We start from the raw sequence: 798 nt of genomic DNA on the forward strand, positions 1-798 counted from the left end.
TTGTTTGTTTTTAATTGAAAAATAAAAATGGGCCACCTTAAAACTTCATCTTCTTGACAAGTTACAAAACAAAAGTTAAGATATTTTATAAGTATAAAAAGGATTATATTTCATTAATGTAAAAAGGGAATCCCTTATGTTTTTTTATATTACATATTCTAGAATTTTTTATTATGTTGCTTTTAAAATTTGATGCAGTTCTTCCTATTTACTATTTTGTGTACATGCAGTAATAGATTCTAAAATATATGATTGATATAAACCTAACAAATCTGAGCCAGTCATCAGAGTTGCAGAATGGAAACTTGAAGTGCTAAGTAGATTAATCCAAAGGAATTTTTTTTAAACACAGATTCTAGCTGAAGAATTCAACTATAAGCAAATTGTATTTATATAGCATTTAGTATTTTTGAAGACTAGTGATATTTCTCCCAATAATTTTATCTCTGAAAGCGCATTGTAAAGCTACTTCCTTTTTGTTATAGAAGGAAATACCAAGAGAAAATTTTATTTTGTGCACAGTTGATTATTTCAGTCTCATATGACTAAGATATACTAAGCTATGTAATAGTTCTTTGGCCTCAAACTTTTCAATAGTCAGTGTTTCTCATTAGCTAAAATGAAACTTATTAGAAACTTAAAATTGTTGATACTGTATTCTGCAAATACACTTAAATAAAGAGATGCATTCATAGCTAAAGATATATATGTATACTTTTATGTGTATGCATATACATGCACATATATATGTATACACACATAACTTCGCATGCAGTTTTTCAGGTTGTATACAAAATT

Source organism: Perognathus longimembris, chromosome 15, assembly GCF_023159225.1.
Source record: "Perognathus longimembris pacificus isolate PPM17 chromosome 15, ASM2315922v1, whole genome shotgun sequence".
Taxonomy (NCBI): Eukaryota; Metazoa; Chordata; class Mammalia; order Rodentia; family Heteromyidae; genus Perognathus; species Perognathus longimembris.